At 45.8% G+C, this 9,272-nt stretch overlaps 1 long non-coding RNA gene across 1 annotated transcript; it reads left to right on the top strand.

Annotated features, from left to right (window-relative positions):
• The first annotated feature begins 307 nt into the window (after window positions 1–307).
• Window positions 308–1,355, top strand: LOC114463506 (uncharacterized). The gene is made up of 3 exons (XR_003674102.1): window positions 308–399; window positions 808–913; window positions 1,077–1,355. It is a non-coding gene; the product is annotated as an uncharacterized LOC114463506 (long non-coding RNA).
• The last annotated feature ends 7,917 nt before the right edge of the window (window positions 1,356–9,272 follow it).

Below are 9,272 nucleotides of genomic sequence, written 5' to 3'. Positions count from 1 at the left end.
ATTGAGCTAAGCCAATTAAGCTAACGTTAATCCTTGTTCATTAACAACTTTTACATGAGGTAATGATATTTCTAATGATTAGACTGTGGGAATTGTGTCATAATATGAATGTCTTTGTTCTTTACAGGTGTCTACCTGTGTAGCTAACATTAAGGCAACCCTCACTCCCCCTGTAGGCCCTAGTCTGATACTGCATTTCATTTTCATATATCAGACTGGTCATTGTTCTGAAACCTCATAAAGTAAATAATGTTGCTATTACTTGATGTTTCAGGTGAAACAGGGCTAGTCACTATACTGGATGGTCATGTAATGTCTGAGGGCATCACACCATCCTTTATGACAGGAATGTCTGCTGTGTTTGTGTTTTGCAGCTTGTACTCTGGAATTCATTCAGAGGTAAGAATCATTCATTTACTTGTCATCACAAAAAAACTTGAACCATTTAAACGAGAATACAACATATATTGAGTATTTCTACAGCGTCTTAATATTTACTCAGATAACACTGTCTATAAGCTTTAATTAAGATGTCTGTGATTAGGCTGTAGTGCAATGCTCAGCACATAAAATAGTTCCGATATAGAAAGATGTGATCGGAAAATCAAGCTGCAAAATTACACAAATATCTCCTGATATCGGTACATGTGAATGAGTTACATCACCTTATGTAAAATAACTTATATATATACAGTATGTATATATATATATATATATATATATATATATATATATATATATATATATATAAATATATTGATCATAAACTATTCTGATTGTGTGCGTCTCATTGGTGTCAACCTGCAGAGAGGATCAAAGGCCATCTGAAGAAGATGGATATGATGGTCCAGAAGAAGGGAACACACGTCTCCACTAGTGAAGAACCTCATGGACTTAGAATCAGACTTCATAGGTCAGTGAGCTCCATCTTGTCTCTTGCTCTCAAATTTTCATATTGTTCTGAAAAGCTGACATTAACTTATAAAATATTTTGATTTGATCAGATTTAGAAGCATGGAATGTTTCTAAATCACATTTTGAGTTATGTTTTATTATTGTGTTTGTTGTTGTTTTAGAATGACAACACTGGAATAAAACCATGGAGAAGAACTATGACGAGCATGGTGAAGATCATCTCTCCCTGACTGAGAAGATTCCTGAATCACAACTATCTACACATACTCAGACTAATATAATTACGCACTTATACTTCACAGAGGTAAACATGTGCCTCACAGGACTCTTCAATGGTAAAGCACAAGCTACGTCATAGAACTATACACACACACTTCACCATACTATTGTAGATCTCTGACATGCTGTCTATGAATTTTAGTTTATTACCATTATGTCCAGCAGACACTATTTATTTTATTTTACTACTCAGAATCTCTTTGGCTTGTTTATCTGAGGTATCTAACAATTTATTGCTTCTTTTTTAATATTACTGTATTTTACAGTAGCTGTATTCATGTTGACACTGCCTGTTTAAATAAATGTGTGTGATTTATAACCTTATAAACCTTTGTAAATTGTTTATTAATTATTTAGCATATAGGTTTAAGCGCTTCTCTGTCGCCCACAGAACAAGTTTCATTTTGATTGCAGTGAACATTGAGATTTTAGATATTCTAAAGTGCTGAGTCACTGTATTATGCCTGTCTACAGTAAACTGTGAAAATTTAATTTTACTAAAATATACTGCATTTTATCTTTACTGTAATACACAATTCATCAAATCTGGAACTGTTTGTGGTGATTGTTTTAGTACGACTGACAAGCAGGTGCAAACACACGCAGAGATCACCTGCAGCGGAGATGTAAAAAACACTCCAGTTCATATATCTAGTATAAGAAAATAATTCAAATAAAACAATAGTCAATATTAACAGCCACTGAATAAGAAAATGCAGAGTAAAATATGTGTGTGTGTGTGTGTGTGTGTGTGTGAGAGAGAAAAAAAAGCTGGTCGTGCACCCACAGCAGCACGTGTAGAATCCAGAGGCTGCAGTGCAGAGGATGTTGTGCACAGAAATCCATAAATGTCGCTCTGGAGTTTAGGTTTTAAAGTTGGTAGTTTAAAAAAAAAAAAAAAAAACATTATTTGCCTATTTAGTTTTCTACATTAACATTAGCAATTGTAACATACTATGTGGGCTAAATGTAACATTATGAAATTAGGACCAATGACTTAATAGCCATATTTGTATAATAAAAAACAAAGGCAGTTCACGTCGCCCGGATTGGCGCTACCGGGGCCCCACCTTGGAGCCAGGCCCGGGGTTGGGGCTCGAGTGCGAGCGCCTGGTGGCCGGGGCATTGCCCACGGGCCCCGGCCGGGCAGAGCCTGAAAGGACGACGTGGGCCCGCCCTCCCGTAGGCCCACCACCCGCAGGAGGGATCATATGAGGCCGGTGCAATGTGGATCGGGCAGTCGTCCAGGGTGGGGGCCTTGGCGATCTGATCGCCGGCTACAGAAGCTAGCGTTAGGGACGTGGAATGTCACCTCTCTGACGGGGAAGGAGCCTGAGCTTGTGTGCGAGGTGGAGAAGTTCGGACTAGATATAGTCGGTCTCACCTCGACACATAACAAGGGCTCTGGAACCAGCCTTCTCGACAGGGGTTGGACTCTCTTCTACTCTGGAGTCGCCAATGGTGAGAGGCGCCGGGCCGGGGTGGCTATACTTCTTGCCCCCCGACTTAGTGCCTGTACGTTGAAGTTTACCCCGGTAGACGAGAGGGTAGCCTCCCTCCGCCTTCGGGTGGGGGGACGGATCTTGACTGTTTTTTGTGCCTATGGGCCAAACAGCAGCTCGGAGTATCCACCCTTCTTGGATTCCTTAGAGGGAGTACTGGAGAGTGCTCCTTCTGGGGATTCCCTCGTTCTGCTGGGGGACTTCAACGCTCACGTTGGCAGCGACAGTGAGACCTGGAGGGGCGTGATTGGGAGGAACGGCCCCCCTGATCGGAACCCGAGCGGTGTTTTGTTGTTGGACTTCTGTGCTCGTCACAGATTGTCCATAACAAACACCATGTTCAAGCATAAGGGTGTCCATATGTGCACTTGGCACCAGGACACCCTAGGTTGCAGTTCGATGATCGACTTCGTAGTCGTGTCATCGGACTTGCGGCCGCATGTCTTGGACACTCGGGTAAAGAGAGGGGCGGAGCTGTCAACTGATCACCACCTGGTGGTGAGTTGGCTCCGATGGCGGGGGAGGATGCCGGTTAGACCTGGCAGACCCAAACGTATAGTGAGGGTCTGCTGGGAACGCCTGGCAGAGTCTCCCGTCAGAAGGAGCTTCAACTCCCACCTCCGGGAAAACTTCAACCATGTCTCGGAGGAGGCGGGGGACATTGAGTCCGAGTGGGCCATGTTCCGTGCCGCTGTTGCTGAGGCGGCTGATCGGTGCTGTGGTCGCAAGGTAGTCGGTGCCTGTCGTGGCGGCAATACCCAAACCCGTTGGTGGACACCGGGGGTGAGGGATGCCGTCAAGCTGAAGAAGGAGTCCTACCGGGCCTTTTTGGCCTGTGGGACTCCGGAGGCAGCAGACAGGTACCGACGGGCCAAGCGAAGTGCAGCCACGGCGGTCGCCGAGGCAAAAGCCCGGACATGGGAGGAGTTTGGTGAGGCCATGGAGAACGACTTCCGGACGGCTTCGAAGAGATTCTGGACCACTATCCGGCGTCTCAGGAGGGGGAAGCAGTGCACAGTCAACACTATGTATGGTGTGGATGGTGCCCTGCTAACTTCGACTCGAGACGTTGTGGATCGGTGGGGGGAATACTTCGAAGATCTCCTCAATCCCACCGACACGCCTTCCAATCAGGAAGCAGGGCCCAGGGACCCTAGAGTGGGCTCTCCTATCTCTGGGGCTGAGGTTGCCGAGGTGGTTAAAAAGCTCCTCGGTGGCAGGGCTCCGGGGGTGGATGAGATCCGCCCGGAGTTCCTCAAGGCCCTGGATGTTGTGGGGCTGTCATGGCTGACACGACTCTGCAACATCGCGTGGACATCGGGGGCAGTGCCTCTGGATTGGCAGACCGGGGTGGTGGTCCCCCTTTTTAAGAAGGGGGACCAGAGGGTGTGTTCCAATTATAGAGGGAACACACTTCTCAGCCTCCCCGGTAAGGTCTATTCAGGGGTACTGGAGAGGAGGGTCCGCCGGATAGTTGAACCTCGGATTCAGGAGGAGCAATGTGGTTTTCGTCCTGGCCGTGGAACTGTGGACCAGCTCTACACCCTCAGCAGGGTCCTTGAGGGGTCATGGGAATTCGCCCAACCAGTCCACATGTGTTTTGTGGACCTGGAAAAGGCATTTGACCGTGTCCCTCGGGGATTCCTGTGGGGGGTCCTCCGGGAGTATGGGGTATCGAACCTCCTGATAGGAGCTGTTCGTTCCCTGTATGACCGGAGTCAGAGTCTGGTCCGCATTGCCGGCAGTAAGTCGAAATCGTTTCCGGTGAGGGTTGGATTCCGCCAGGGCTGCCCTTTGTCACCAATTCTGTTCATAACTTTTATGGATAGAATTTCTAGGCGCAGTCAGGGCGTTGAGGGGGTCCGGTTCGGGGGCCTCAGTATTGCATCACTGCTTTTTGCAGATGATGTGGTCCTGTTGGCTCCAACATACCGTGACCTTCAACTCTCACTGGATCGGTTCGCAGCCGAGTGTGAAGCGGCCGGAATGAGAATCAGCACCTCCAAATCCGAGTCCATGGTTCTCGACCGGAAAAAGTTGGAGTGCCTTCTCCGGGTTGGAGATGAGGTTCTGCCCCAGGTGGAGGAGTTCAAGTACCTCGGGGTCTTGTTCACGAGTGAGGGAAGGATGGAGCGAGAGATCGACAGGCGGATTGGTGCGGCGTCTGCAGTGATGCGGAGTCTGCACCAGTCCGTCATTGTGAAAAGGGAGCTGAGCCAAAAAGCGAAGCTCTCTATTTACAGGTCGGTCTACGTTCCAACCCTCACCTATGGTCATGAACTTTGGGTCATGACCGAAAGAACAAGATCACGGGTACAAGCGGCCGAAATGAGTTTCCTCCGTAGGGTGGCTGGGCTCTCCCTTAGAGATAGGGTGAGAAGCTCTGTCATTCGGGAGGGGCTCAAAGTAGAGTCGCTGCTCCTCCGCATCGAGAAGAGCCAGATGAGGTGGCTCGGGCACCTAATTAGGATGCCCCCTGAACGCCTCCCTAGTGAGGCGTTCAGGGCACGTCCCTCCGGAAGGAGGCCCCGGGGAAGACCCAGGACACGCTGGAGAGACTATGTCTCTCGGCTGGCCTGGGAACGTCTCGGGGTCCCACCGGAAGAGCTGGAGGAAGTGGCCGGGGAGAGGGAAGTCTGGGCCTCCCTACTGAGGATGCTGCCCCCGCGACCCGGAAACGGCTAAGCGGGAGAAGATGGATGGATGGACTTAAAATACTAAAGCTTTTTAAACAATTTTAAACAAAACTTTTTTTTAATATTCCCCACAGGCAATGTTTTTCTGATGCATAGTTTTTCTGATGTTCTGGTTCAGACCTGAGCTGCAGCGTTCTGAACCAGCTGTAGATGTTTGATGAAGACCATTACAATAGTCCAGTCTGCTGGAGATAAAAGCATGGACCAGTTTCTCCTGATCTTTCTGAGTCATTAAACCTTTCACTCTGGAGATGTTCTTTAGGTGGTAGAAGATGTTTTTGTGATAGATTTGATCTGATGCTGAATGTCAGATCTGAGTCAATCAGAACACCAAGGTTTTTGACTTGGTCTTTATCTTCTAAAGATCCAGACTCAGATACTTGCTGACAGCAGTCCTCTTTTCATTGTTACCAAAGACAATCACCTCCATCTTGTCATGGTTTAGTTGAATGAAGTTTTCACTCATCCAGCAGTTTACTTTTTCTAAACAGTCACACAACACCTCAATGGGGCCATAGTCATCTGGGTTCAGTGATAGATATAGTTGTGTGTCATCTGCGTAGCTCTGATAATCAACCTTACAGTTGTGTAAAATGTGTCCTAAAGGAAGCATATAAAGGCTAAACAGAAGAGGTCCAAGAACAGAGCCCTGAGGAACCCCACAGGACATTGGTAATCTGTCAGATTCAAAGTTTACAATGTTTACAAAATAACTTTGATCCTCTAAGTAGAACTTAAACCATTACTTTAACATTTAGTCCAACCCATGTTTACAATCTGTGCAACAAAATTGTATGATCTACAGCAGTGATCCTCACTATTTTTTTCACAAGAGCCACATTGGCAGTGCAAAATCAAAAGGCGAGCCACTTTTACGACAACATACTAAGTCACCTTTGCAAATGTAAATTGGACATCCCACAAAAAAGAAATAACACGGCCAATACATTTTCATTTAAGACCAGATTTATTTTAATACTGGGATGAGCGGAAGCTGGCATGCATGCCCTTGACTTTATTCATGTTATATTTGTAGTTTGTTGTTGCAATCACAGTGAGGCATTCAAGATGAGCATGGGTCAGTCGGTTTCTCTGTTTCCTCTTGATAATGTTCATGGTCGAAAATGTTGACTCACAGGTGTATGTGCTCATGAAGAAAGACATCACTTTCTGTGCAAGTGGTTTCAAAGTGGGGAAGTCTGCTTCAGAAACCAAACTCCAGAAGTGGCCAACACCTGCTCTGAGTTCAACTTGGAGAATGTTATTTGTTTGCAGCTCAATTATTTCACTCTCCAGAGCAGCACGATTATCAGGGCAGAGCTGTGTGATGGTTGGCGTGAGGGAGGACACATCCACATGGAAGGGGTTTTCAATAAAATTGAAAATCTCCTTATGTTCAGTCACATCACTGAATCTGGATTCAAACTCACCCTTCAGCTCCTCCAAAACTTCAACAAATCTGCTGTAGCTGAAGTGCTGCTGCAGAGATGGGTCCCTTGTGGTTGTTGCTTTGAGTTTAGGGAAGTGGATGAGTTCTCTGTCAGGTATCCACAGAGAAGTTATTTTGTTTTCGAATGCTCTGACTGCCCTCAGCATGTCACTTGGAAGTTTGTCTCTCCCTTGGAGCTGCAAGTTGAGAGTGTTCAGGTGACAGGTAATGTCAGTAAGGAGGGCCAGCTGTATGATCCAGTTTGGGTCTTTCAGCTCTGGCTGGTGTTTCCCCTTGGTGTCCAAAAAACTGTTGATTTCAGGAAGGAGGCTCAGGAACCGCTCCAGCACCCTTCCACGGGACAACCATCTTACTTCACTGTGCAACACTAAATCACTGTACTCTGTGTCATAGTCCTGGATTAACTCTCTGAACTGTCTGTGGTGTAGTGCTCTTGAAACAATGTAATTGACCACATGCACAACCCTTTGCATCACATTTAGGAATTCACTGTTTCTGAGCTTTGACACCAGTGCCTCCTGATGGATGATGCAGTGGAAGCTGATGAAATTGCCGATTTCATCTCTTTTCTTCATGAGGCCAACAAGACCCTTCTCTTTGCCTCGCATGCTTGGAGCACCATCAGTACACACACTTGCAAGTTTGGACCAGCTGAGATGATTTTCCTCAAAAAATACTACAAGCGCATTAAGAATATCCTCACCTCTTGTTTGGCCACAGAGTGGTAGTAAACACAACATTTCCTCTTGAAAAGAGTTTTCTTTCGGGAACCTCACCCAAGTGCACAGCTGAGCAACGTCAGTCACGTCTGTGCTTTCGTCCACTGCGATGCTAAAACAAGGTGCAGCACGCAGATCAGCCAACAACTGGCCACGTATGTCCTTTCCGATGTCTTCCATTCGCCTCATTATTGTTGAATCAGAGAGCTGTAACCCTTTTAGTTGTTTAATGATGGCGTCCTTGTTGTCAAAGTCTGAGAAGAGTATTTCTGCTGAAGCCAAAAAACAGTCTTTCACTATTTCTGAGTCTGAGAAGGGTTTTTTAGCCCGCGCCAAAATCCACGCTATTTCATAAGACGCCTCTGTTAAACGCTCTGCAGTGGAAGTTGTCCGGTGGATTAGATTTTGCTGCTCACAAAGTGAAGCAGTGAGATGTGCTATTTTTTTCTTTCTTATTTCACTGCCAGACGGATAACTTTCATTGAATTGTGGATGCGCCGTTTTGAAATGGCGCTCCAAGTTGCTTCGTTTGAAACCGACACGGGTTTGTTTGCATATTAAGCACAGAGGGTTCATGCCATGCAGAACAAATAAGAATTCGTCTGTCCACTTATCTTGAAATTTTCTGTGCTCATCTTGTATGCTTCGTATTTTCCGTTTCTTGCTGGGTAACGTTACACCTGCCGTTTGTCTGCTCGTCCCCTCTCCGGTGTCTTTGTGCTGATTTTTGTTTGCTGCTTCCTCAGACTCATTTTCCTCATCTGCTCCACTATTCGTTCCAACACTGTGTGTCTGTCTGTCTGGTGTTTGACCTCGTTTCTGTCCCTTTTTTATTAAAAACCGGTCCATTTTGTGTTTTACGCTAGCTAGCGGAGCTTACTGCTGCCTTCATGTGAAGTGGAAATGTCCGGCGCGTCGTGTTCAAGTGCTTTTGTTGTCATAGTGAAGTGAACCATAGCGGACCCAGTCTGTCCTGAACTGCTATTGGTTAAAATGTTTTAGACTGCTAGCTAGTATCTGCTCTCAGGAGTTAAAACCAAATAATAACAGTATTTTAATAAAACGACACTAAGTTTAAAATATGTTTGGTATTAACCATAATTACGATAGCACTTGAAGGCAGCATACGTTGCCTGCCTGCAGACGTGAGCCGCTGTCAAGTTTTGGCTGTGTTACCACGGCTACAGTGTGTCCTACTTTCATTCGCGCTTTCCGTGATTCAGCTGCGTGAAATCTATTACAACTTACCAAAGGCAAATGGGCATTGTGAAACTGTAAGCTACAATGCAAGCCGCCAATTATAGCGTAACGAGCCGCATGAGGCTCGCGAGCCGCGCAATGAGTAACTGTGATCTACAGTGTCAAATGCAGACTTAGAACCAATAGAATGAGAACAGATACTTTTCCTGAATCAGTGTTCAACCTTATGTCATTGATCACTTTGATCAGATCAGTTTCTGTGATGTGATCAGAACCAAAACCTGACTGAAATTTATCAAATATTTTGTTGAATGTTAAGAATTGACTCAGTTGGTTGAAGACCACCTTCTCAATGATCTTGGCCATGAATGGAAGGTTCTGATTGGTCTATAGTTAGCCAGTATAGAGGCATCCAGAGGTAAACTAAACATTTACAGTGTGAACATTAAATAGTTAATGTACAATTGGTAAAAAACATTGCACTAAATGCTGATTGGTTCACATATGAAAC

The sequence above is a fragment of the Gouania willdenowi genome, chromosome 5, assembly GCF_900634775.1.
Source record: "Gouania willdenowi chromosome 5, fGouWil2.1, whole genome shotgun sequence".
In the NCBI taxonomy this organism is placed as follows: domain Eukaryota; kingdom Metazoa; phylum Chordata; class Actinopteri; order Blenniiformes; family Gobiesocidae; genus Gouania; species Gouania willdenowi.
This window is presented reverse-complemented; position numbering and strand designations above follow the sequence as displayed.